Source organism: Ambystoma mexicanum, chromosome 6p, assembly GCF_040938575.1.
Source record: "Ambystoma mexicanum isolate Mex_15411 chromosome 6p, UKY_AmexF1_1, whole genome shotgun sequence".
NCBI classification, from domain to species: domain Eukaryota; kingdom Metazoa; phylum Chordata; class Amphibia; order Caudata; family Ambystomatidae; genus Ambystoma; species Ambystoma mexicanum.
In genome coordinates this window covers 705,525,516-705,551,492 of record NC_090935.1, presented here as the reverse complement: position 1 = coordinate 705,551,492, position 25,977 = coordinate 705,525,516, and positions in this window count along the sequence as shown.

Below are 25,977 nucleotides of genomic sequence, written 5' to 3'. Positions count from 1 at the left end.
ATTTTACTGTTCGGGTAGGTTGCACCTGAGTTAAGATTTCCCCTTGCAATGCTCCCTCAACCCCCTATTTATCGAATTTTGAGTGAATAGAAAGGAGCAGCAAGAAGTCAGGTATACTAGGCAATAAGCGGAATTAGAATCTGACCTTCCCTCAAGATATGGGAGGCCAAATCGGGTTTGAAAACCTTTGCAATTGTGTAAATGACACTCGGAATTGGTAAATAATTAATATGTGCGATTGAATAAATGAGGTAAATATGATTTATAACAGTATCAGAGATGTAAGTACACTAGCAACTACCAGGCAAGGTGTCAACAAAGGGCATACAGGGAGAAAATCTACTTGAAAGTAAGAACACAGTGCAGCCAAAATCACATGTTTGAAAAGTTGAATTTTTCTCTTTTTGCAGTTTTAAATTTCAAACCGTTTGTAAACAAACGGGGGAAATTGACAGAATCAGAATTGCACACAGAGCATGGCAGTCCAACTCCCGAGTTTGTAGGACTTTGTTTCGTTTGTCTAATAAATTTTCATCATTTTCAGTCAGAAATTGTTTACGTAAAATTCTATAACATGTGTCCATATTATCATAAGGCATGTTAGTATTGAATTTCAAGGTGGCACCATATACACTTTCCTCAGAATATTCAATGTTCTGCCATTTCCATCCCCAATATGCTAGTGAAGGCTTCCACGTCTTAATCTAAAGCCACAAAAATTGCATTTAAACTGTGAAATTCTCGCATTACTGAGTTGTCCAGTAGCAGAAATGACAGTCTTAAAGTTCATTAATTAATATAGTCTTTTGGGCCAGATGGCCAGCATTGTCTTCCAAATAAGTGCATAGCTTACAAGGCTGTTCTGGAGCTGGCTTTGAAGCCCCCCAGTTGAAGTTGAGGGCATGTGTTACTTCCAAAAGTAACACGTAGATGTCCTGGAACCCTATTGTAACAGCCTGAAGCCCAGACACAAAGTTTGACGAGCGTGTTATATTCTCCCCCATAGTTCATTCAGAGTTTCCAAGGGGCTGGCCCTTTGGGGGGCAGTAAATTATGTTCCCAGAAAGCAAATGTCCTTTGAAGCCAAAGGCCTAAAAACCTGTTTTGCTGGTTCCCCAGTACTGCAAATGCATTTATTTATTTATTCATACTTTTTTTTAGTTTTCCTGATCCCAAAAGCCAAGGCTGTTGGAATAAAATATAATATTTGATTTTCACCAATCCCCCCCTTCTTACATTATTAGGCAAGGACATGGCGTTATTCAACATTACACTTTCAAAACAGATATTGTTATTTTTTGCAATAGCAACCCTTTTTACACGTGGTGAATTCTTCTGGGATGTCACTTTCACATGCAGCCTTCTTACATTTATTTGCTGGATCTTTCTAAAACCCCAGTCAGGTTTCCAATGCACAAGCATCTGTCAAAATAAAAATCCCTTGAAACTGACATATGCACAGAGATATAGGATATCTTTTGAAGAGTTTAACTGGGATATTTTGTAGCAAAAGTCAAGCATTTTTCTGTACGGCTGGGAGTAAAGTTGTTTGTGATTTCACAGATTTTTGCCTGACACAGCCTGTCATTCAGTGAGAAATGCTATCTTTAGCTGGGGCACAACTTGAATATGGCTGGGCATAGCTGGGTGTTACTGGATCAGAACTGTATATTGTTGAACAGATGAAAAAGAGCATCAGGGCGGCATCGTTTTAAATGTAAAATATTTCCTTTTTCAATGGGAAATTCTGAGCTAGTAGCAAAGCAGCGCTGCTTTTCAATTCTCTTCTTTAGTGCGCATAAGGAAACACACTGGCAGCCTTTCTCGGTGTGTTCCCTGTTTCATCTTACCCCGTAGGTGCTTGGCAAAGACAGCACAGCCATTATTTTGGAGAGTACAAATGCAGTTTTTAAGGCAAGGTGATAGTGGGTGGGTAAATGTACCCCACAGGATGTTGAAGAATAGTTATGCTTCTCCTTTTCTCCACCCGGCACTCCTCGAGACACTCCCTTCTCAAGAAACAGCAAGTTTCTCTATGTGTTTTAAGGTGTCCATATACATTAAAACACAGTGGGCCTCATTACGACCCAGGCGGTAAGTTACCGCCTGGGCCGTGACTTTACCACCATGGCGTAAACTACGTTTACGCCATGGTGGTTGGCGGACTTACCGCCCCATTCCGAGGTTGGCGGGGCGGTAAGTCCCCAATCCCCATTTACCCTTCCCCATTCCCATTTTTGCCCCATAGGGCATAATGGGAGTGGGGAAGGCATTAATTACGCCACCGTAAATTACGGTGGCGTAATTAACTCCATGGTCCCTTAGCGCCATGGATTTTAACACCTGCTAAAAGCAGGTGTTAAATCCGCCATGGCGCTAAGGGACCTCGTACTCAGGCGGTAAGGGTCGGCGCTGTTTACGGCGCCGTAAACCCCTTACCGCCTGGGTCGTAATGAGGCCCAGTGACAAAGACAAAGTGATGCATTCCTGCAAGACTCACATGAAGAGAAAGGGTTATCACAAAACACAAAATGTAAGTATGAGAAGGTATCTGAGCACAGTAAGTCTTTTCAAGCACACACAAAATAAACACCGAAAAGCAAAGTTGTCAGGAAACTTTTTGTTTGCTTTTTCAAATGACGAAAAATGAAAAAGGAATGCAAAAAAGTACAATAGGAACTCTTTTAATGGGATACATTGCACAAACAAAGGTGAAGCCTTCAGGGGCTCAGGGGGGAAAGGGTGCGGATGTTTGCGCCTACTTGAGTGACTCACCAGTCTGCCTTTGCTGTCCTTTGCTGCTGCCACTGTGTGGGCCTGCCCCCGCCCCGAGGATAAGAACTGCAGGAGCCACCCCCCCGCGAGGGTGAAGCCCACTGAGGGACGGGGCACATGTGTTTGCACCTGCTTGGGTGGTCGTATTCTGCAAAGGACACCAGAAGCATTGACAGTCTCCCGTGATGACTTGTCTTCTGTCAGGAGCAGCTCTCTCCATAAAATCTGTTGTTCGCTATTTGATCACTACACCCGGAGGATCCATGAACCCTGCATTTGCTTCCCTAATGCCTGATGGACATCCCGGTATAAAGCTGGGGGACCAGAGTAAGGATAGAAAAACAGGTGAGAATGATGTAACGCAAACTCTTGCCACTCTGTTATGCTGTGTTTCCTGACCTGGCAGACATCATTGGGGACGACCTCCCATTCTGTATTTTTTTCAAATAGAGCTCAAACAGAATACTTAGTGAGTGCAGCGGTACTGTAAACCCTTGAGGCTTATGAGACTGTTGACATGCCAGTGAACTTGGCACCTACATTACAAAGGAAAGTCCTTACTGTAAGGAGGAACATTCCAGTGACAATCCCAGTGACAATTGCAGTGACAGATTGTTTGATAACCACATGCCCTATTGAGCCCAATTCAGTCAATTCTGCAAGACCCTCGAATAAAAAATGCCCACTCACTTATCAGTGAGATTTGTGGGCTCATTTTCTGCTCCCCTCAGTCTTAACCCGTGGGGGGCGGGGAATACTGCTCAAGACATTGCTGCTTCCAATTCACTCGAAAAGGCCAGAGGTTCATGTTTACTCAATGAAGCCTTCGGAACTGTGGGAACTGTGCTGTTGCCAACCACCAGGGTTGCTAGCCCAAGGATGTCCACAGGCAGAGTCACTGATTCTGATCCCGGAGCATCCACTCCCTCCAGCTGTACTATGTTTATGCTCCCTGCAGTCCCAGCGGTTTGGGCCCCCAACTACTCCTGGTGGGAGAGTAACTGTAATCTGCCCCCCTCCTGTAATTTAATAAACCCCAGAGGGGGGGAGTATATCCTAGTCCAAGAAGCCTGCCCCTGAGGAGCTCACCTGCAACTGAGGACTGGGGTGGCAGAAATGGGGGCACATGCTGCACTAGTAGGGGCATCTAGTGACCACATGCCAAACAAAGCTCTACTAGGCTTTTCCCTCTCTTGTGACCAAGGAGTTATTTTTACACCAAATCATCTATAATAATAATAATATTTATTGTGATATAGTTTACGTTGAAACTTTACACATTAATACAACTTTTACATAAAAAGAGCAAAAAGAAGAACATATATAGAGTAAAAATGATCGTTAAAAAAAAGAATACATACCACTTTATCATCAAATTCCCTAAACAATTAAGCCATCATCTCTTCATCTCATAGCTTTAGAAGAACAATAGTTACAGTTTAAGCAAAAAAAAAAGCATATAATGCCTCATAGTAGCAGCTAATCTTCAGGGCGAGCTTCCAGCATATAATTAACATGGCAATAGTAGTTTTCCGTTATAATAGTTTTTGCTTAGTTGCACGCCCGTGATAAATGTCAAAGCCAAAATAGGTTTAAACAGTAAATGTTCAGTAGATTATCTTTATGTCCTCCTATATGGTTATATTAAGACTTGTTTCCACCTTTAGCCAAATATTATATAATGCCATCAGAAGGCTCATGCTGTTAGAATTAATGCAATGATGCCAGAATAATTCCTCTTTGATGTATCCATGATTATGTACAAAATTGCCCAAGCCGAGGTTTATTGCACTTAGCATCTGGCGGCATTCAGTCAACAAATTTCTGGCCGTCTCAGACTAATTCATCTCCTTGCATAAACGGCAAAGTCGTAGTTCAGGAACAATCCTATCTCTTCTCCCGGGGATCATTAATGTGGGTAGTTGTTCGAGCCTTAGAAGTAAGATGAATCGTCTAAGTCTCACATCAGGGCACAAATTGAGGAAGATCTGAGTTTTTTTATATTGTAAAGTCTATACTGGACAAGATAGAACGCCAAAATGTTCCTTCTATCACCTGTAGCTATTTCAAGTCAGTATTAAGGAGAGCTTCTAGACCATAATTGATCATACGGGACAGTACTTGAACATAAAGTTGACGTGTACCCCAGATAGTAAAACCCCCCTGATTTACTGTGAATCTGTGGAACAAGGCGGTCAATTGTGGCGCTCTTAAAATACGCGACTGTTTACAGGTTCCGTAGCCCCCGATGTTCTCAAATTCAACCCCTAAATAACGATAATAAGGAATACAGGCGATAATATCAAGGCCCACTCTCAGCTGGACACGAGAGGTATTCTTTTTGGTGAATCTCATGGCCTTAGTTTTTTCCAAGTTAATTTGAAGGACATTTCTCTCGGCATATTCCCACAGGGCAAGGGCCGATCTACGTAGTCCACTTATGGTGTGATCAAGTATAACTAGGTTGTCTGCATAGGCAAGAACAGGACAGATGGAATCTTCTATTTTAGGTGGGCAGTTGGTCGCAGCCCTGATAGCCACGGGGATGTCGTGTACGTATAGATTATATATTAAGGGAGCCATGACACAACCTTGTTTGACCCCTCTTTTTTGGAGCACGCTTCTGGTGGTATGACCTTTCTGGTCCAGTTTTAATTTTACAGAGGTGTTCTGATGGAGTAGTCTGAGATAATAGATCAGGCCCTCCGGGCATCCCATTGATTTTAACTTCTGCCACAGACAGTCTCTGGGAATGGAATTGAATGCCGCATAGAAGTCTATATAGAGGGCATATAATGGGGCCTGACCCCCTGACCTAGCTCGTTTCCATAGGAGGTCCATAACCATGATGTTATATGCCGTAGAATAACCCTGTCTAAAACCACTCTGAAATTTGCAAAGTATATCGGCTTGCTCTACCCAGAGCTGTAGCTCCTTTAATAAGAGTGAGGCAAATATCTTCCCTGTGACATCTAACATGGACAGGAGTCTATAATTGTTGGGATCCGCTCGATTGCCCTTTTTAAAGACTGGTATAAGAACCGCCGTTTGCCAGGACCTAGGTATTTTCCCCTCATTTAAGATCTTTTTAAACATAATGACTAGTAATGTCGCCCAGAATTCAGGTTGAGACTTCATCACAATATTTGCGAGTCCATTAGGGCCTGGGGCACGTGAGGATTTTAATTCCGTGATCATATTTATCACCTTTTCTTTGGGAGGGTTAATAGGCGGAATTAATGGCATATTGGTCACTGGACACGATTCCTCCGTAGCTTCCTTGCAATTACGATTTTCCAGGAATGCTATCCATGTTTCAGCCTTAATAGGGTTAACTAATGGGCCTTGTACAGTGCTCCGCGCTTCACCCAGTAAAGACCATATATTATGGGTATTACCAGAGCAGATCGTATTTACTAGCCTTTGCCAAGACAGGATTTTGTCAGCTTTCCTTTTGGCCTTAATACTGGCTCTGTATTTGTTTTTAACATTCCTTACCTTAATATAATACTGGTCGAAATCACGTATTTGTCTCTTGGCAAGCCGAAGTTCAGTTCTACACTCTCTTTTAGCATCTCTAATCATTCTGTCAAAAGGAGGCTTTTTTGCCCCCCCACTAGTCATAGCTCCTATTCGACAAACTGCATGAGTCTCAACAAAAGAGTAAATCCAATTTTCGATGGAGTTGATCGACATCTCCCCAAAATTCGGTAAAAGTAGTAAAATATCATTAGTCAGAGCTGCCATGGCATGGGCTACATTTTTATCGGACCTGTCACGAAGGCCAAACTCCAAGGCGCAGGAGCGACGCAGTACCAACCACCCCCACTTTGGTCGCGGAGCCCGCAAGTCAGAGCTTACACGGGTTTTCTGGACCAGAGCAGGGAAGGAGGGTTAGGGTCTCGATGGTTGTATAGGTGGGGGGAAGTTAGGTAAACCGGATTGAGGGTAAGGTAGAGGTTATGGGTAGGAATGGGGGAATACTTAGGGTAGATTGATTGCTGCGCACTTTTGTTCAGGTGTCCTCAGCCCTTACTAGCTAGTCTTACATAAGCACCAATTTGCACATAAGAATGCCCTTACTAACCCTAAGTCAACAGACCAGTACAAAGAATTAGCATGCAAACTTAGCTCTGGTCTTCTGAGTCCTGTCCGTGAAGGGCGGTCGCGTCCTTGAGCACGTCTGAAGTGTTGTCTTCAAGATTCAAGCTAAAAGAAAATGACAAGCATTAAAACGTGCCCTCTGAATTTGTCAGCATTCACCTCATGCGACATCCGCACTCACACACACACGTTAAAGTGCCCCCCTTAGGGCCTGGATTGTTCTATGCAAGATGCTACACAAGCAGTCTTCCTGCAGACCCCTTCAAATGTGGTTTTTGCCATAGCCAACTATGCACGAGCGGTCTTCCTGCAGACCCTCGTGATTGATCGTGCTTTTAAACTTAGCGAGATTTCTTTGGTGCAGTGTTTTTGCCTCGCGGGCCTCCAGTAGTCTCCAGGAGGCGGAAACACCCCAATGACAATGCACCCCCGTACGGGTTAATATTCCCTAAAGAATGTGCCGCCGGCGCGTAGGGCGCCAAAGTTCTGCCCACTTAGCTTTTCGCATCAGTGCAGGGGCTCTGGATGGGCAAGTGGTCGCCCCCTGCACTTCCCCCTCGATCCCCTTGGGCGCTTAGCATGAAGAGGTACTTATCTCGTGTAGGCGAGGGGCGGGCTGCTGCTCGGGTGGGGCTGGGCCCCTCGCGTATGATTCTCCTGGAGCTCCGGTCCGCACGTCCTTCCGGCATGGAGTCTCAAGCGCAAGCCCCGTGCTTGGGGCTCTGCGCATGCGTGATGGGGCCGCCGCCCCTCCTGGTCCCTGATTGGCCCGAATTGGCCCTTGGCATGCTGGGGATTGTAGTCCTTTAGCGTCGGCTGCTGGGTAATGCAGTCTTTAGCTTCTGTTTCCTGCACATGGGGCAAAGCAGCCTTCTGTATGGTTGCAACCTTTCATGAAAAGCTGGTTTCTCCACAACAGCGCCCACAACTCTCCTGTGCCCAGCCTGTCCATGTTTCTGCATGCCTGTGGTCCTGACAGGACCCGCTAATCCGTGAACCAATTTTGTTTGATTTAATGTTACCCATATTGATGGTAGGGGGGTCTATTACCCTGATTTTCAGTTTGCATGTAAGTGTGGCATGGTCACTCCATTCGTAAGCGATTATTTGCATGTCATCCACCATCTGATGTATTCTAGGGCAAACAAAGATGGAATCTAAGGTACTGCAGGAGGTTCCATTAGACCAAGTGTGGCGCCCTGTATAATCACTAATGGTTTTACCATTGACCATTTCAAAGTCCCATAGATGAAATAGATATTCCCACCCTCGGCCTTCAACATCACTATATTTGGTATGTTGCATGCAACTATTAGATTTTAATTTAGGATTATGGGCCTTCCCTCTCACCCCAGTCATGTGGCAGTTAAAATCGCCAACCACTATTACCCCAGTATTTCGAGTTTTAACAACCAGGTAGCCAATAAGTCATGTAGAGTCTCCTGCAATTGTTCTCTAAGTACTGCCCCAGGGGGGTTATAAAGGCTAACTAATAGGAAGTGATCCTTTCCTGCCTCATTATCATAGCAGACTTCAACCGCCATCATGTTACTAGAACATTGGGTTTCTACTAGTTTTGAACCAAAGGTGTTGGCTATCCCCGTGATAAGTCCGCCATAAGGTCTGCCCTTAGCACCTTTTTTTGCTGCCATTTGGTAAGTAACAAAACCATCCAAAATCAATGGATCCATTGCCCAGGTTTCCTGCAAACAAAAGCAACTATGTTTATCCAAGATTTTGGTAGAGCCCTCTGATGACAGCAAGTGAGCGAAGCCCCTACAATTCCATGACAAAATTGAGATATCTCATTGTTTTAGCAGCCCTCCAGGTAATGAGTCAGCCAGCCATTTTAATACTTGTTGGATGTCCGAAACTTCCACGTTCTTCCCTTGAGGGAGGTTAGGACAAACACTGGTCTCATCTGGTAAATTGTCCTTTTTAGGCAGATAGCTTGTATCGACCTCATTCAAGTCAGCATCCACCTCCACATCAACTGCTTTCAATTCAATCTTATAGTTCCTTAGCAATTGTGCGGTTGAAAGAAATTTACAATGGAGCGCTGTAACCTGGAGGTTTGGCCCTTTTAGTGGTTCCACGAATTGGAAGTCGTCTGACTTGAGGACCCTCAGTTGCGGTACATAGCTCAGTCTAGATAACAATTCTGAGCGAGAGAGCCATTTTGGCTCTTTACTTAAGTATAAGTTCTTTATCAGACAAGTTCGGTTTCCTTCCGTGGGAGCTTTAGGCTCAATTGGTTGGATTATGTTAGTTGTTGGAGCCAATGGCTCAGATATTCTATCCAAGCACTCCACCTCCGAAGTCTCTTCATCGTCGCTCACGTTGTTTCCCTCCAGTTTACCATCCTCCTCATCCAACTCATTCATTTTTTCCCGTTCAGGAATTAACCAGCTGGTCAGGCTACCCTCTCCACAGTTCCTCCTTTTCTTTGCTCTGGCCGCTCTTTTTTTGGATTTCTTTGAGGGAAGCCCAGTAGATTCCTTACCGGGCCTGGAAGGAGCCATTACTTTGGCTCTTTTATTCTCAGCTGCCCTCCTAGCCATTCTTCGTTGCTTACGCGAGAAGAAAGGTTCAATAGTTTCATTATCAGCCTCTGGCCCCGGTATTTGTTGTTCCTAAGATTGCTGATCTTCAATTTCTTCGACCAGTTGTATAGCTTCCGAGAGGTTGGAATCTGCTGAACAATCAACATCAGCAATTCTGTCGACTTTCTCCCTTTTGACCATATCTAAGTTTAGGGCATTGGTATTGTCCATTATTCGTCCAGACATTTTCAGTACAATTTTAAGGGCGAATTGCAGGGATGCGACTGAAGACTGTATATGGAGTGGGTTGAGAGGGCCAGTGCAAATTGCTTACCAATGTAGTTTTGTGCTGGTCGAAATTTTGACTCTACAAAAATGAGTTATCCATCTGATAGAATTGGTTGGCAGGGGTAGGGGCATGTATAAGGAGGGGCAAGTGATTGGCCAAGGGCATGAGGGAAGGGATTCAGACAAAATAGAGGAATCTGGTTCATCTGTACCTGAAATAGTTCCAAACATCATTAGGGTCAAGCAGGGTGGTAATGGTCTGATTAATGATCTTGAATCAAGCACCCTCCCCATAGTCATCTCAACAGGTAACGAGGAACTTTTACCGATAAATTAAATAACGATGAACACAGTATGAATACCTGTCGATTTATCTGCAGGGGGGTCACTATCTTCAAAACGTTCCTAAATTGGCTGCAAACCTTTATAAACCCAGCAACGCTTTTTCTAAATAAGTGCATCCACTAGATTTGGGTATCAAAGGGCTGTCAATTTATCACAAGGGAACAAACCATAAGATGCACAAGGATCTATGAACAAGGAACTAAAGTATATTACTCTATTAGAATTGACTTTAGCGATTACGGACTGGCTGAGGGCCTATTGAACTTTAATAAGAGATGTCAACCCCAGTTAAACTCTCTAATAGAACTCAGCCACCAGGCCTGTGAAAATATGCATCAATGGACTGTACTCTCAGGAGCAAATGTCCCACTGGGGAATAAGCCTTCGAGTAAGGCTTCCAGTACTAGAACTTCAAGGTTTATTCACTAAAATCATTTAGTTATTATTGTGTCCTATTTCAAGTTGTTTTGAGATGAGCACTGTCATTTATTAGCTAGTAATGAGTTATGTTTAGGCCATTCACAATTTAAAGCTGCTTTATGATCTGATTGAATATCTGGGAAATCTACCTGTGATGTTTACTTATATTTGATGTCTTCTCTGTAAAGTTGTATGGCTCTGTGCCGAAATAAAGTTATGGAACGAATGTAACGAAAACTAAGAAAAAGTACACCAGGAACTTTTTAGGCTTTCTTATTTTTGTCATGAAGGAGTAAGGGTAAAAAATGGAATAGCAGGGACCTAACAAACACACACACACACACACACACACACACACACAGACAATAGATAAAAAAAAGTGATCAAGAACCAATACATTCAACACACAACTTGCACATTTGTTCCAAATTACTCCCAAACTCTCCCAACCTCTCAAAAGCACTGCAAAACTGCTTCAGCATGGCACCAAATTGTGGAAAGGACCTGTACTCTCCTCTCCACAGTCAAACAAAACCCACAAGCTAAGCAGGAAATGTACTTGTCCTTTTGTAGGCCCACACATCTTTTCTGGAAGGCTCAGACTGGCTGATTAAATGTCATTATTGAAGGCTCAGGACTCCAGAATGGAGAGAAGAACTCAAAACTCACCTAGCGGGCCAAGGCCAAGTTCAACATATTGTTGGATAGGGACTTGACTTTCCAGAGGTTCACATTTTGGGAAGTTTAAGCACCCTTTTGTTCCATTGTATTGATTTGGTAAAAAATCAAATAGACCAAGCTGCTGCTGCATAATGAGCGATGGCAACTTTCTTAGCCGCATCAACCTTAAGCCTAAGGGCTTTGTGATGGATTGCCATCTGGAAGAGTGTGAAAGCCTTAGCTTGTTTGATTTTGTTCACATTCAATGATGCAAGTAATTCTGTTTATGAAAGGGATGTCTACAAATCAGATGCCCCCTTTGAAAATAATCCATGCCAAAATTATAGTCCCCACATTTGCCTAGGTCGGCTTCCATACACACAAACAATTGAAGTTGTGTGTTTGGAAGCCAACAAAGAACATATAAAAAGCAGCACTCCAGGTATTAAGGCAGTAACAAGGTGAGTTGATAGAAGGCTGATACCACCATAAAGGGAACTGTGAACACCTCATAACATTTTTACATGAAATGGAATGGGTCATCATGAAAGGAAAGATGCATGATGCATCTTGAATAAATGAGAAAGGTCCACGTTTCAATATTGAGTGGCAGTGAGACATACATTTGCGGCACTCCAAAAGAACATGGAGATGACGGACAGTCGATCTCCTTTTTCTAGGTCCTGAAGAAGGTGGCGTAAGCAAGGTGGCACACCAGAACCGGTTGAACGACCATGACAAGTGATATCCTTTTGAATAAATAGGAATAGTTCTCCTGCATACCTGGGTGGTCGTTTTATAGTGGATTGTGGGATATGCACCAGAGAAATGTGGCAGAGTAAAGCTATACAAAGCAGCTTTCTCGAGGTATCCTTGTTTTATGAGAGGAGACCAGTTCTCTGTCTTTTTAGTGACACAAAGGAATATCAGGTAGACCCCTTGCAGCATGATATTTATTTATTTATTTAAATTCTTGATAACGCACCAAATCGCCCGAGGGCCTCACGGCGTACTTAGAACAAACAAGTCAAAACTGAACAAGAAAATTGAGAGGCAGAAATCTCAGGAGAGACTATATGGCAAGAGCTAAGGAGCATTAAAAAGATGGGTCTTGAGGTTTTTCTTGAACTGGATCAGTACGGAGGAGATCTTGAGGTGAAGAGGAAGAGTGGTCCAAAGATCAGGGGCTGTGACACTGAAGATGGTTTTGTGAAACTTGACTGAGCGGAACCGTGGCTGAGTAAGCATGGCTTGCTCAGTGGACCTCAGTGAACGGCCAGGGACATAGCGATGAATACACTGGGTCAGATAGATGGGTGCGGAACCAGTCAAACATTTGAAGGTGGCTTCAGTGATAGAAGAGTGCCTTGCTAAACCAAGCACTGCTCGAACAGCGCCGTTTCGGGTTGTCTGGAGAGCAGTGATATTAGCAGTAGACGTACATGCTAGGAGACTATTGCAGTAGTCTAACCGGGAATTAACAAGGGAAGATGCAAGAAGGGACATATTGCTGACAGAGAGAAAAGGACGCATTGCACAAAGTTGCTTGTTAATCCAGCTACAAGATGCCCTGGTTTTAGCGACATATTGGCGCACTGAGAGCTCTGCATCAATGGTGACGCCGAGAGTCTTAACACTTCGTGCCACTGGAATAGATACATTAGCAATAGTAAATGAGTCATATTCCTTTGGAAGATTTTTTAACATGTGGCTTGAACCTGCAATGAGGAGCTCTGTTTTATCTGCGTTCAGAGCCATGAAGTTCTTACTCATCCATGAATGGATGACAGAGTAGATGGCAGAGATAGCCTTGGGGTCTGTAGGGTAGGAGCCAGACAATTAAAGGACGACCTGGGTGTCGGAATAAGTTGTATTAACTCAGATGGTGTTTAGTGTTTAGTGTGGCTTCGGAATAGGGAAGTCTCTCCTTTCCATCCCTATTAGATAGGTGGCCCACCAGTGACATCTAGGTGGACCTGGGCCAAGGGACAGGAGCGTTCTTCCTGAGGGACTAATACAGTTTAGCATTAGGGCTTTTTATAAAGTTTTGGGATCCTCCAACCTTTTTTGTGACAGAAATAGACACCCCCTGGGTGGAGGAACCCCACTTTGTGTGTGGGGACAACATAACAATTATTGACCTGTTGTATTGTAGCTCTGTCCCTTAACCAGCTCCAGGAAGCAGTGAGATGACATCTGTCGAACCAATTTCTCATTGTGGTAGTATTTGAACCACATCCTGGCATTAGAGATGAAGGAGCCACTTTAGAGTTCAGGCAATCTCCCTGGAGCAGAAAGACAACCACTGGATTTAAAAATGCCAAGCAACTGCAGAACCAAAGAAGTAGCCCCTGGCTCTTCCTGCTGCATCTCTGAAACTCCTGGGCACTTTGAATGCTGTCCAGCCTCTGAATGTGAACCACCAGAGTCATTCTTCACACTGACATTCAACCACCTCTGCATTTCACTCAACACTGACATCGTAGCTCGGCCAGCTCCATATCTGAGAGCTGCCGAATCTTTTAGCATTCCCAACGAGACACCACTGCCTGGTCAGTAGCTTCTTTGAGCCATTTCAGGGTTCCGTTGCATTGTAGAGGCATCCCTGAGGTAAACAAATCTTCTAGTGCAGCTAATCCTAAAACTCCTGCCATTCAAAGCATCTTCCACATGTAATCCGATGGTGCGGCTGAAACATCATTCACTGGGGCCTTTCATCGCCACTCCAGGACTCAACCCTGGTCCGGTAGGTTCTCAGTGAATGTTATGCTGGGTTTGTCTTTCGCGTTTGACATGGTAGATCATCATATCCTCCATCACAGGCTTGAGCATTATGTAAAGATTTCTTAGTCTTCTTTAGTATGGTTCTGCTCTTTGCTAATATATAGAAACTAGGTACTTTGTATGTATTACATAGCTTTTACAATGTGAAGTGCCTCAGGAATCTCCCTTGTCTCCTCTATTATGTAAGATCGATATAAGACATCCTTGAGAGGTTTAATCTAGGCTTTTCTGCCTCCTCTATTGATACTCAGATCTACCTGAGATTGTCAGAGAGCAAAAGGGGTATGGAAAGTTGCTGGAATTCTTGGATCATGTGGAATCCTGGATGCTCCAGGAATGCCTTTCATCTTATTTGAAATAAAACAGAAGTCATCCATCTGGGCTCTAAGAACACATTTCTGAGGAGGCCAAACATTCTTTCAGAAGCTCCCACCCTCTTTGACATTCTCATGAATTACTCAATGAAAGTAAATCATCTTGGTATATATTGGCAATGAGACCTAAGTATAGATACTCAAATAATTCACGTTGTAAAAGCTTACGATGACTAAGAAGAGCATCATCATGTATTAATTCTGAGTTCATGTCAAGTATAGCGGGTTCTTTAATAATATCAACAATTGACTATTGCAATTCACTTTACTTAGGTAACCCGACATACCAGATCAATCAACTTCAAGGATTCCAAAATTGTGCTGTCCGACATATTTTGTATTTGTATTTATAGTTTTATTGTTTTATATATACAAGGCGCTTTACAGTTAACAACAAGAACACATCAAACATCGAAAAGTAGAAGCAGTAACAATAAACATGAATCAAGTCATAAAATCGGTATGTAGAACAATTTGCATGTATCAAGGAGAGGAGAGGAGGGGCGTGGGGACTGAAGGACGGAACAAATGTGTCCTGTCCAACAGGGCCCTGGATTAAGTGCAGAGAGGTTGCCTTGCTCACAGAGCATTGGCAGAAAGTGTAATGGCCCTGAGGCAAGTTTAAAGACTGGTGGGGGGATCTGGGACTTGTAAGGTGCTGGAGGTGAACCAAGCAACCAGTCAGCAAAAGCTGAGCAGAGTTAAGGAGGAGAAGGAGGAAGGAGGGTGGGGAAAATAGAACTGAGGTGAGCAGGGTTGAGCGAAAGAGAAGGAGGAAGAGAAGAGGAAGGTCTTGAGGAGTTTCCGGAACTTAAGGTGCTCCGGCTCGAGATGGAGAGAGGCAGGGAAGCTGTTCCAGAGGGAGGCAACAGTGATTGTCACCATCTAGTTGGAAGAGTACCAAGGCTTAGCAGCAGATCTGGCATTGTTTTCTGGGAAGCAGGGCTTCATTCTTCGCATGATAGAAAGTTGGTGCCAAACCGTTTGTGTCTTACTTGCTATTACCTGCTTGAAGGAAAGGAGTCTGTCAATGTCGATCCCAAGGGACCTGGCACAGATGGTAGGTTGTGGTGTGAAGCCCTCCAGGTTCATAGCAGAGAGCCAGGTCTGGATGACAGGGTGTTGGTTACTGTTGGTCAGCAAAGGGATTTCTGTCTTGGAGTGGTTGAGATTTAGGTTAGCTCTGGACATCCATGAGTCAATCAATGTCAGGCAGACCTTGAGCCTGTGAATGTGTTTGATGGAGGTTATCTTGAGGTAGAGCTGAGTGACACCAGCATACTAGTGGATGAGGATGCTATGTGGAGTCAGGAGGGTTCCAATCAGTTCCATGTATAGGTTGAAGTACATGGGGTAGAGAATTGATCCTATCAAAACTTGACAGGTGATGTATAGAGTTGGTGATCTGGAGGAATACATTTGGACAAATTGGTGGCGATTAGATTTGAGCCGGCTGTGGACGATCTTGCTGATTCTCATGTGGTGATGTAGAATGTCGGTGAGTGTCTGGTGCTCTACAGTGTTAAATGCTGCTGAGAGGACAAGGAGAACCATGAGGCAAAGTTGGGAATCATAAACGATGTTAAGGGCAAGAATGATCACCTTGATGGTTGCCTTTTCCATGCATCATCTGGGTCTGAAGTCAGAGTAGTAGGTCTGAAGGAGGTTTTTGGCTTTGATGTTTTGGAGGAATTGCGTGGCTACTGCTTTCTCAAGGATCTTACCTAGGAAGGGAAATGGGCAATGAGGCAGCAATTGCTGAGGTGGTCGGTCCAGTGTTGGTTTCTTGAGAAGTGGGGGGATTCTTCCGGACATGAGGGTTGAGGGGAAGGTGCCTTGAGCCAGGGAGCTGCTGATGATTGTCAGGTAAGGAAGTAGTGATTCAGTTGGAAGGGTCTTGAGTAGGGAGGCAGGAGGGATGTTAGTGTTCGATTTGGTCTTGAGGAATGCAAGGGTGGCAGCGAGGTCTTCCATAGTAAGTACCTTGAAAGTTGTCCAAGGAGTGGTGGTTTAGCGAGATGGGATGTGTAGCATGCTGTCGGTTGTGGCCTTGATCGTGGTCTATCTGCTGACAGATCATGCAGATCTTGTTGATGAGGTAAGAGCTGTTGGCATTGGATTATTCAATGGGGTGTGTTACCAATGAGTGGTGCAGAGGGTTTATGCAATGCTTAATGGCTTTGACGAGGGCTCTGCTTTCATTATTGGCCTTGGCTATACTTTTTGGTAGTAGTTGGTATTGGCGGTGATGACCAGTGGTCTGCGTGTAGCACATAGTTCCTTAAGTGGCGTGAGGTCAGATGCGCTGCAGGATTGTCGCCAATTCTTTTCTTTTCAGGGTGCAGAAGAGTTACGCTTGGCAGTGCTTTGTTTTATTGGGGTACGGCGGTTGATCTTGTTTGTGAGGGTGGTGTTCAGTTCTTGTTGAAGTGAGTCACAGTCCTGGTTCGTCTGAGGTAGATTGGCTCATGCAAGCTTGAAGTTAGCAAGGCCTTTTTAAAGTGTCTCGCTGGGACATTGTTAAATTATGTGAAGGCTTGTTTTCTGGGTTTCGGATGTACGTGCTTGACTGGGTTGGTTTGGCGAATGTCACCCCCCAATTATTTGCCAGTGGTCATATTCCACTGTTAGTGGTATATCTCTGTCCTCCAAGTCCCGGCACCAATGAAGGAAAAGCCACCCAATGGTAGCTTTTGTTTACTTCAGCTGGCTGGCTTTTCCTTCATTAGTGCCGCAAAAGCCAGAGCAAGCACAGCGGCAGGCATCAATTTCACAAAATGTATGCCCCCATGTGCTTCCCTTTGAGCTTCATTTTCTCCAAATTTTGCATAGGGACTTAAAAAAAAAGTGCCAATCGATTTTTTTTTATTATTGTCCATCTTTTTTTGCAATAAAAATGTTTGGGCGAACCATTCCTTTAATCTGACCAACATGATGGAAGCATTGGCAATTTGTAGTGGGGTGATGGCTCAATGTGGAGCGCGCTTGCTGTCGAGATTTGTTTGCAACCTGAATATTGCAAATAGAAATCACAGCATATTAAGTCTGTCTTTTGCCATTGCTTAAAATGAGTACTGTCTAGGGAAATAATGATTCCTGTTAGTTACCCAGAGTGTTCTGCGAAGTATGCCAAGCAATCGCTCATTATTATTATTATTATTATTGCTGTGCTTAAAAGACTGCATTATATTTTCATGTTTTAGCAGTTACTGGCTGAATTCCCTTCACTTAAGACGTGGGCAGACCTGCCTGTGTGTTGATGAACGTAATGGTGAACCTCCTGCCACCGAGGGCACAAACAGAAGTAAACAACACCCAAATATGCCTTTCTACAGCATTCTCCAGTTATTTTCCCAATCACTTTGTTAGCAGGCCTGCCCCAACACACTGGTCAAGAAGGGAATTTTATCACTTAAAACAGAATAAATGTTATGAAAGGTACACCGAGCTGTGGCATTGGCCTCTTTTGACTGGCATATGCCATATGATCTTATGTGTAAGCCTCACATTCTTCTGCACTCATCTGATGGGGTAGTGTTAGGGCAAGAAATTCCATGGGCTATTGTATTAGCCCATTAAAGGGTTGGGGCCTGCTTTGCAGGTCGTAAGGAGATGGCTGCGGCTAGTTAAAAGTGCATCTTAGTAGGTTTAGCACTCACTCGTCAGTGATTTGATTGTTGTAAAATGTTGGTCATTGGTTGCACCGTGTTAGTGCCCACTCAGCCTTTTCACCTTCTGAGGTTGAAGGAATGAATGTAATTAATGTGATATTTAGACCACAGTGGCAGTGTAGATTGTAGTACATCCTTCCTATAATCTGCAAATCAGATTAGGAAGCTTCCATATAAGTACAGCCTTCTGTCCAGCACTATCACATGTTCTGCCATTCCCAGGTGACAAGTGATTTCTGATTGATTCCTTGGCTAGGTTGCTTCCCTCTCCATCTCACTACAGAACACAAATTGGCAAAGCATGTTTCTCTTTCCTGTCAACCCGTTCTAAAATGATGTACTGTCCAGTAGTATCAGTGTCAGTTTCCATACTGGAAAAAAACATTTAAAACCTGGGCACAAATTGTGTAGCAGAGGTTTAGCCCAGCATATGGCATAGGCCTATAGCCCACTTCATTTTAGAATTCCACCTCGCGAAAGCCACTGCCAACAGCCATCTTAGTCTCTTCCTAGTTTAGATGATCAAGTAATGTTGATCACTCTTTTTAGTAATTTTCAGTTTAGTTGATGATGGTGGGGGATCTCTGATGTGCTGAAGTGACTGGGCCTGGTGGAAATTGGAATGGAAGGTCATGTGTGCATACGCCTTTCCCATCTTTTTCCAACAGTCTGTGTTGTTGAAGTATTTCATCAGATTCATTGTGCCATCTGATATATTTTATTAATAGTTATTGTAGATGCACTGACCTGTGGGAGAAATGCTGTGGGGTAGGTCATGTGCGCAGTCATAGCACAGTCTCAGATGCTAATAGGTCCTCCCCATGTGCTTGTCAGTCCATTGTATGTGGATTTGATGTAGGAGTGCTTGTCCGATTTCCGATCATTGCTCTGGAGTTGATGCGGATGAAAATGCCTGTGAAATACCTGTCCTGGTCTACAGTAGTGGAGTTAAGAACAGTGTAGAAACAGTCTAGTACCTCAGCAGGCTCCTACCCCTCTAAAGGACTGTGGTCATTTGTCCTTCTCTCTTTTCCATTTGGCTTAAGACGAACTCTGAGTGGTTCAAGAAGTAGGTCTCAGTTTTTGGGATATTTAAAATGTTCCTAAGCAATTTCTTCTTGGCAGTGTCCTACTTGGCTGGCGTGGGTGCTCAGGTTTTTTTTCATTAGCCCTCACGATTCTGCCTTCCAGGTGACACCACCGCCCATCCTTGGATCATTCAACAGGGTCAGGCATCGGACATAGCATGCACAGGTGGACTGTGTGGTACCTCAAATCCTTCCCTCAGAGTTGGTCTCACACATCCTTCCTGAACGAAGGCTTACCTTGGTGTTGCTAGCCTTATGTTTGTGTGTTGTGGTTGTTTTTGGGCTCGGCAATGGCCCCTTTCCACGAGTTTAGGACTATGCTGGTAGCCCCTAGTTGTCCCAGACTCACTCCTTCTCATTTCTCTCTAGAGCTTTATCTTACCTTACCTTCTCCAGTAGTTTCTCCACCACCTCCCTTTTCACTCTTCCTATCCATACTTCCCTTCCCTTCCACTCGCTCTGATCATTTTGCCTCCAATCCTTTCTTTCCCTTTGGGTATTCCTCTTTCAACTCGGTTCCTTCAATCTGGTGCCCTTTTGTCACCTCCACTACTTCCCTCCCCTTTTTGTTCTGGCTCCTTCTCTCTGACTTTCCCTCTCCCTGCTTGTTTATCACCCTCACTTTTCTTTCCCTTCTGATGCTAGCTTAACATCTCTTTCCCTGCCCATCCCTCCAGATGTCTCTCCACACTCTTCTCTCTGTTTCTCACTACCTCTCCTCGTTCTTTGCTGCGTCTCTCCTCCTGCTCCTCTCCACTGATCTCTTTCTCTCATTTACTTCTCTTCTCCTCCAAACTCTCTCTTTTCTTTTCCAGCTCATCCCTACCCTGCCATACCCTACTCGGCACTCTCAGTCTGCCCGGCAGTTCCCCTCTCTGGCAACAACTTCCCACTGCTCCCAGCTATTTCCCTCCATTTTTTTTTACTCCATTGATGCTGGGCCTTGTGAGAATGAGCCTACATTAGTTCTTCTGCGGAAGCCTAAAGTGCACTTAGTGATTGGGCAAAGCCCTGGTGAACTGTGATTTCCCTAGATGGTCGGATTAACACTTTGGAACTCTTGCAGCTTTGCACACCAAGATTGGAAAGTTGTGATCTGACATCTTAGAACTAATCGACCTCAGGGTTTTCTGATTGAATTATTTCTATGATATAGAATCTACTCTCTTCAAAGCAACTACAAACCTCCTGAAGTCGAAGGTAAGCAGGACTCGTCACAGAATCCAGGAGCAGTGGAAGCAAGCTTGTCTCTCTGGCAGATAAGACTCATTCTGGTTACCATGTGGCTCGCAGAGTACCAGAATAACTGGTTCCACAAACGTCTTATGTTTATTTATTTATTGTGCATTTGTTAGGTGCTATACAGCAAGTCAATTCTGTTTCCTTGCTCTTCCAGCTTCCTCTTATGGAATCCATTCCATCATTCGAAATTGAAGGTAGCTGGGAGATACAACTTAATTGTATGTAGTTAGGGAGAGCCAGTGAGTGGTGATCATCAAACTTGTGTGGTAATTCTAATTAATAAAGACACATTACCACGCATTCAAAACCATATACTTGGATGCCTTAGGAGAAACATTGACTTCCCCACTTATTCCTTCATCTGATGTCATCACCCTTCGCAACCAGCACAAGTGCACTAACTGACCCTGCCAACATCCATGTACCATTGAAATTTCAAACCAATAAAATAAACCCATCTGCACGCTGGTATATGCAAGAATTCACTGAATAGTAAACATGCCACCCACAAAGCCGAAAAGATCTTGAGATAAAAGGTAACTACAAGAGCAGAGCCCTCTTCAAGCCCATCAAACAATGCATTAGACCCCTAGCAATCCCCAAATCCATGGAGAGATGAAATGCAATTATGTTCTTCACAGACAAAATCACAAAGATCTGTCTTCACATTGACAACACTCTACTGTGATGGGGAGGTCCCTCACAAATGACTACACTGACTCTGGATGCAAGTCCAAGGGTGTTTATTGAACTCCGTAGGGGTCTTCTCACACTCCCTCTGCTAGCGCTCGTTAGTGTTCTAGGGGAGCGTGGAATGGTGCCTCCTTCCACACAGTACCACTCCATCTCTCTAATTGCATGCACAGGCTCACCTGACCCTCTCCTGCCCTGGGTCTTCTCTTGCTGTGCTACCATCCTTCAGGTCTCAAACTCCCCCTTCCTACCTCCACCCTTTGATCTTACTTCCCTTCCTACTTCTCAGTTCCTGCACTCTCTAGTGTATCTCCCGCATACTACCTTCGATGGTACCTTCTCTTCTCTCCTTCCCTTCTCTCCTTCTTCCTATGCTACCTCCTTACTTCTATTACTCCTCTGCTGCTACTATCAATTATCTGTTCTTAGTACCACTCATATTCCCCTACTCCCTCCAACTCTTACCACCTCTCTAATAATACTACCCCAAGTCCACTGCTACTACCACTCTACTCTTCACACACCTACCACTGTCTCTACACCCACCTACCACTACCTTCTAATCTATCGCTAATCCACACATTGACACTCCACAGACCCCCTTGCTCTAACAGCCTCTGCGCTCATCCTTCTCTCGCCTCCTCTGGTCTCTCGGGCGTACACCTCCTGTCCTCACCCAACTAACCCACACTAAACCACTTACACCCACGTATTTATATACCCTAACCCTCCTCGCAGGATTCAATACTTACCCTAGCCAATAATTTACCTATATCAGGGTGTGTGTCTAGGGAAGGGATGAGGAAGGGCTTAAAAGGGCTTGTAAACCCTGCACCTTGATGCATTTTTAATATGGAACTTGATGAGGTCCAAGACCTTTTGCTGGTTAAATCCTGCCCCAAATAATGCATGTGTGCTACTGGGATTTTATTATTGCCCCCTGTGAGGTCTTCAATTAATAATCTAATCCTCTGGTGGTTTAGTGGCGGATTATTGGAGCCTTTCTAGAGGACTTTGTCTGGGTTAGTAGCTTTCCCCATTCTGTGGCGACCGGCGATGTCCCGGATCCCGTATCCCCTGGTTTTGGCTCTCCAAGCCGTGTCCTGCTGCAGCCAGTGTTGCTGCGCTCACTACACCTTGCTCCAGGGTGCCAGTGTCTTCTTCCATGTTGGCCTCTCTTACTGGTGGCCACCCTGAGGTGCCCCTGGTTCTCCAATTAGCCCCACTTCACACCGCAGTGCATTGCTGCAGCGCCAGTCCCACTTCCTGCCTCCTTGACTGTGGCGGGTTCTGCCATGGCCCCACCCCCAGCTTTCAAGGTATGAAGGGGATGGGGGCAAGGGGGACGAACCCTCACTCAGGCACTTGGAGAGGGTGCTGGGGTGTGGGTGCCCCTCCCCTTTGACAAGGCCTCATCACACCACCCACCATAGACACCCCTGCCATACTATCAGGACATGTCCCAGGATGGTCAGAGTTCAAGACCATAACACTGGAAGAAATCACAAATATCCTGCCATTTTTCAAGGCCACCTCTTACGAGGATGATGACACCCCAGCCTCAATCCTGATGAACATCATAGGAAAATCTCTCACTTGTCTCCTCCACACTATCAAAACCTCACTCATACAAGGCATCTTTCACAATGCATTGAAAAACTGCAAAATCCTACCCCTTACAAAAGAAAAACCAACACTCAACCTGGATGACCCAGCAAAGTACTGCCCTATCACCCATTTACCCCTCATTAGCAAAATCACATAGAAAACCATCACGTTCCAACTACATGAAAAGATTGACCAACACAACCCACTTCAAGAATATTAGTTCGACTTCAACCCATGATCCAGCACTAAGGCAGCCGCTCCTAATCATTGACAAAAGTGGCACATGCCTCGCGTCCTTCCCCACCTTTCTGCTGCATTTGACACGGTCAACCACAAATCGCTACTCCACACCCTATCCTCCCACATGGGATTCGATGTCACAGTCCTTCAATGGTTTGGCTCCAACCGCACCAATGGAAAACCACTTATCCGGATCGGCACCTGCAAATCCAGACAACACCCAGTGACCTGCAAGTCCCACAAGACTCCATCCTCACCCGTCATCTGCAACTTCTACATGGAGCCAGATGGGGCACTCGGCAAAATTTAACATCAAAATCTACCAGTGATGGCACACTGCTATAGCTGAAGATCAACTGCCTCAATGACACTCACAAATTGAAACTCTGCTTCTCCCCCATTTAAGCCTGGATTGCAAGTGCCTATCTGAAATTAAAATGTACCAAGGTACAGTTCATCCTCCTGAGGGCATGGGGGCACCACCAAATACATCCATGTTCACAACTGACTGACACAGATGGATCTTAATGGCTTCAACTCCCAACTTGCCCAAATAGGCCATTGCATTGCATGCATCGTACAGCATCTGCCATTACTGCATGTTCTGCAAGAGAGATTTATATTTCGTTGCAGCCTACAGTGTGTTTGTATTTCGTTGCAGGATGTTGAAAAGCATGCAGGGTTGCACTGGTGCGACTAGGCTGATAAATCCAGACCTGTGGGTTATTTTTCATGTGAAATCTGAGGAACGAACAACAGAAACCCTGTGTCCGTTTCCATATCCCGGCCCACATTGTGTTAGGCAGAATTATATGCAGTACCCTTTGGGAACACCACACACAATTAAGACTACAAGTGACAGTACAATTTCACCTTTGGTACAAGCCTGTACTACACAGTTAAAGTGGTAGCAGTAGCGGAGCAGCCAGACTTATCTCAAGAGTAAGTGAGCAGTATCAGATAGTTACACAAAGGACAGCAATTACTATGATTCAGGCAAACACTCATTCAAGGTTTTCAAGTAAAAGGATATACATTTATTTCACTCTTCAGTTGTATAACAGTACACTATTATAAGCAGTCTAAAAATTACACTCTTAATACACCACACCACTTCCCTTAAATTCCAGACAAGCTCACAAAATGAAGTGGGAGCAAAATGGCACTCCGGTAATTTAAAAGGGCGGGAAAGACAAAGTTAATAGAAATTAAATCACACCAACAGGTAAGTACTCAGGGCAATTGAACAAGAGGAATTACAGAGATGGAATCAGGTTGAAAAGGCTTAGGGCCAAAGTCAATGAGTCAAAAGTCTTTTGCTCAAGATTACATAGTTCAGGTTAATTAGCAGTAAAGTTTTTGGTATGGTTTCCAGACGAGGTTGGTTGATACAAAAGTTAGTTCAAAGAGAAGAGAAGGACAAGACCTCGGATTGGAGAAATATTTCAAACACTTTCACTGCGGTTGAACGGAACGGACAACCAGATTTGCAGAGTACCTTAAAACGGAGAGGGAGCTGTAGCTGAGGCAGACGTTCCCTGTAGTTCCTGCAGGCTCATGGTTCCTGAAGCGACTGTCGGACTGACAAGAAGTAGGAAGACTGGAGGGTCCTGCACTACCCAGGGAAGAAACCAGCAGCAGAGCAAAGCAAGAAATAAAAGGTGCGCTCCTTAAAACCCAAGCAGGGTCAGACCTTCCTGGCTATCCGACCCACTGTAGCTCTGAACAGTGAATTCGACCAGAGGAGGGATCCTGGCTTGCAGTTTGGGCGAACTGGTTGGTCCCACCAGCTCAAGGGAAGACGTTTCCTGGAGGATCTTCTCTGTCGTCGGATTCTGAAGATTCAGACCTGCAGCAGGGCTTCACCGGGCGGTTCAGTCATTGTAGGGGTCCTCTTCTGCCAGTTCTTCATTGGTTCTTTCGTTCCAGTGGCGACTCTGCCTTTCCAGTCCCAGAGACCTGCTTTTTATGCAATTTTCCCCCATTCATACAGCCTTGCTGTCAATCACACAGCAGGGTGGCTGTCCTGGCAAGGACAGTCCCCTCAGCAAATCAAACAGGAGACGACTTGGGTTACCAAAGGAACCCATGGCAGGGGTCCGAAGATCCCTCCCTCACATCCTGCCTGCCTAGACTTTCAGGCGCCTTAAGGAGGGCTTCTGTGCAGAAGCCGGTGAAAAGACAGTGAACAAAGGAGTCATCCCCGGTTTGGCGCACAGAGAAAAATACGAGAAAGACTTTAACAAAAAGAAATGGTGAATAAACCCAGCCGGAGCCAAAATAAAATGTATTTGGTCAAGCAGGTTTATGTTCGAGGCTAATATAATAGCCTAAAACAATAACACGTTTATATACGATAATCACGGTAGGAAAGTTAGGGTAGATACCACTGCCACCAGCTAAGTCTTGAATAAAGGGAGCGAAACAATGCTCCAAGAGACACAGACAAAAAGGGATAAGAGTTAACCCTTTCCAATACTTCATGTAAGATGGGGTGTACTGGGTCTGTGGTTTAAAGTGACTAAAGTAAAGTTAATGGCAACTTTACCCTTTTCTGGGGGACAGTAGTCAGCCCCAGAAAATGGAGTTGGTGGGAAGTCTCAAAGACAACCCTGTGTCATTGCACTGAAGGTGCTGTGTAACACACATGAAACTATGAGGCCATGGAGTAGGTGAGGCTCCAGTGCTCAAGATCACACAAAAAGTGAAAGCACACACAGCAAAACACATGTAAGAGTGGAAAAAAGGGCTCACACTCTTACCAGGTGAGAAAAAGAAATCCTAGAAATCCAGCAAACCTTCTGAGGGACTCATTAGGTAAGGGAAATCAGCCATTTATGAGAATTCTCCCTAACACATTGCAACATAAATAGTAAGTAGTAGTGGGAGTAGGGGATGCGCAATGGGAAATGTTCTTTCCCCGCAGCACTGTGATCGGTCCCAGTGAACCAGGATTCGATCAAACAGGCCTTTGGGGAAACAACATAGATCCGACTTGCCTATAGTGCAATGTTAAACAGCTTCACCATCAATTGTGACCTCTCCTCAAAAATACAACTGACCAAAAAGACACAAGCAGCTTAATACCAGCTCCCACTTTTGTGCCAAATCAAACCGTCGTCCCCGCCTCAGACTTCAGATT